The sequence below is a fragment of the Pelobates fuscus genome, chromosome 7 (assembly GCF_036172605.1).
Source record: "Pelobates fuscus isolate aPelFus1 chromosome 7, aPelFus1.pri, whole genome shotgun sequence".
NCBI lineage: Eukaryota > Metazoa > Chordata > Amphibia > Anura > Pelobatidae > Pelobates > Pelobates fuscus.
This window is the reverse complement of record NC_086323.1, coordinates 165,723,578-165,726,856: the sequence shown is the minus strand read 5'-3', so window position 1 is coordinate 165,726,856 and position 3,279 is coordinate 165,723,578. Positions and strand designations below refer to the sequence as shown.

Below are 3,279 nucleotides of genomic sequence, written 5' to 3'. Positions count from 1 at the left end.
AAAGGATTTATGACCCAACCTTGCTGTTAAACTGTGCGATTGAGAGCCTTACAATCACTAATATTATTATTTATTCCTTCCAAATATTAACTATTTTCCTCATTGCCAGCTGTTTATGATCATCTATGGAGTCATCCCATAGCAGCTCTATGCAGTTTATCAATGCAATTATTACTCTGAAAGGTTCACTGGAATCCTGAATATCGCTGATTCGTGCTCAGAATAGAGGCAGTGTTTGAAACATCAAAGAAATATCAGTTCTGCAGATTGTTATCGGCTAAAGATTGCAAGTTCAGCATTGGAGTGCTATAGATCATTCCCAAAACACAGTATAACAACCATAAGCTTCCTTAGCAAATGAGAACTCACTGCCCAGAATGTGTACTATTTTATTTACTTATGCTTATATTTAGCACTTATGAATTTGTGGGATGTGAAAAATAATATTAAATGTAAAAATCTACCTTTCTACTGTACATCTCTTTCCTAAAGGAACATTATAGGGTAAGGAACACAAACGTGTATTCTTGACCCTATTGTGTTAAAAACACATGCAGGGTCCCTGGCCCCCTTAAATAATAACAAAACGTGCCACTGCCGGCACTGGTCATGTCCCTGATCCACTACCTTGGCTGATATAATTAATAATAATAATAATAATAATAAATTGCTGGTCTCAGCCAATCACAATGCTTTCCCATAGGAAAGCATTGGATTGGCTGAGATCGCCAATTCTGATAATCTCAGCCAAGGAGGCGGGCCATGGGGCAGGGCCAAACACCACCCTAGCCTATCAGCATCTCCTCATAGAGATGCATTGAATTAATGCATCTCTATGGGAAGCATTCCACATCTCCATGCAGAGCATGGAGATGCTGAACGGCAGTGCTGCACACTGTGCAGCACTGCCCCTGGAAGCACCTCTAGTGGCCATCTGAAGAGTGGCCACTGGAAGTGTTCCTAGGCAGTATTGCAAACACTGACTTTTCTCTTAAAAGGCAGTCTTTATGCCCCCCTTCCTGCAGCAACTGCCGGTGGACTCATTGCCGATCCAGACCTTGTCTAATACAAGATGCCAGAGGAAATCCAACATGGCGAGGAGGATGTGGAGACATTCGCCTTCCAGGCTGAGATTGCACAGGTCATGTCACTGATTATTAACACCTTCTATTCCAACAAAGAAATATTCTTGCGAAAGCTGATCTCAAATGCCTCTGATGCTCTGGATAAAATCTGCTACGAGAGTCTCACTGATCCATCCAAGCTGGACAGTGGTAAAGGTCTGAAAACGGACATCATCCCCAACCGGAAGGAATGAACTTTGACTCTTATTGACACCGGGATTGGCATGACAAAGGCTGATTTGATCAACAACCTGGTAACTATAGCCAAATCTGCCCTGCAGGCTGGAGCAGATATCTCCATGATCGGGCAGTTTGGTGTTGGCTTCTACTCTGGCTGAGAAGGTTTCAGTGATCACCAAACACTATGATGATGAGCAGTATGCTTGAGAATCCTCAGCTGGTGGCTCTTTCACAGTAAAGATAGACCATGGTGAACCCATCGGACGCGGCACCAAGGTCATCTTACATTTGAAGGAGGACCAGACTGAGTATCTGGAGGAGAAACGAGTGAAGGAATTGGTTAAGAAATACTCTCAATTCATCGAATACCCAATCACCCTATATCTTGAGAAGGAGTGAGAGAAGGAGATCAGCGATGATGAGGCAGAGAAGGAGGAAGAGAAGAAAGATGAAGAGGACGGAGAGGACAAACCCAAGATAGAGGATGTGGGATCAGATAAAGAAGAGGAGGGAAAAGACAAAAAGAAGAAAACAAAGAAAATCAAATAAAAATACATTGGAAAAATCCAGGAGGAGCTGAACAAGACCAAACCCATTTGGAAGTGTAACCCTGACGATATCAGCCAGGAGGAGTACGGAGAGTTCTACAAGAGCTTGACAAATGACTGGGAGGACCACTTGGCTTTTAAGCACTTCTCCATAGAAGGCCAGCTGGAGTTCCGGGCCTTACTATTCATTCCCTGACGGGCTCCGTTTGACCTGTTTAAGAACAAGAAGAAGAAGAATAACATTAAGCTATATGTGCGCAGAGTGTTCATTATGGACAGCTGTGATGAGTTGATCCCAGAATACCTGAACTTTCCCGTGGCATGGTAGATTCTGAGGACTTGCCATTGAACATTTCCATGGAGATGTTGCAGCAGAGTAAGATCAAGAACATTATGAAGAAATGCATGGAGCTCTTCACAGAGTTGGTCAAGGAGAACTACAAGAAGTTCTATGAAGCATTTTCCAAGAACCTAAAGCTTGGCATCCATGAGAACTCCACAAATCTGAAGAAGCTGTCTGAACTCCTGCGGTACCACACTTCCTAGAGTGGAGATGAGATGGCATCTCTGACCGAATATGTGTCCTGCATGAAGGAAAACCAGAAGAGCATCTATTACATCCCTTGTGAGAGCAAGGAGCAGGTGGCAAACTCTGTCTTTGTGGAATGTGTGAGGAAGCATGGCTTTGAAGTGGTCTACATGACAGAGCCCATTGACGAGTACTGTGTCCAGCAACTCAAGGAGTTTGATGGCAAGACTCTGGTGTCTGTCACAAAGGAAGGTCTGGAGCTGCCAGAAGATGAGGTTGAGAAGAAGATGGAGGAGAACAAGTCAAAGGTTGAAAACGTTACCGTATCCAACCATCTGGTGTCCTCTCCATGCTGCATTGTGACCAGCACATACGGCTGGACCGCCAACATGGAACGTATCATGAAGGCACAGACTCTGTGTGACAACTCCACCATGGGATACATGATAGCCAAGAAACACATGGAGATAAACCCAGAACAACTAATTGTGGAGACATTGAGGCAGAAAGCAGAATCTGACAAGAATGACAAGGCAGTGAAGGATCTGGTGGTTCTTCTCTTTGAAACTGCTCTGCTGTCATCTGGCTTTTACCCTGTGATGTGTCCCCAGTGGAGGTGTCTGGACAGGAATTCCTCCCTGTGGATATAGACTGTAATGGCATTTATTACCAGGGATCTGCTCTCCTTCCCCAAGTCCCCTGGGAAGGAGTCTAAGCTTCAATACAAATTGCTGCTGACTCCACCTCCCCCCCCCCCTCCTCACTGTTCTATCGGTTGCGTTCTAGTCTGTGGCCTTATTAGGGTGATGTTAGATGATCCTTTCAGGTTCTCTAGCACAAGGCAAACTCAAAGCTGTATAATTTACCATCTTCTAGATTGTGTCTGCGCCGACTGACA

The 3,279-nt window shown here is 44.5% G+C and overlaps 1 pseudogene; it reads left to right on the top strand.

The window, feature by feature from the left end:
- The first annotated feature begins 1,072 nt into the window (after positions 1–1,072).
- On the top strand, positions 1,073–3,031 carry LOC134569244 (heat shock cognate protein HSP 90-beta-like; annotated as a pseudogene).
- Positions 3,032–3,279: the final 248 nt, after the last annotated feature.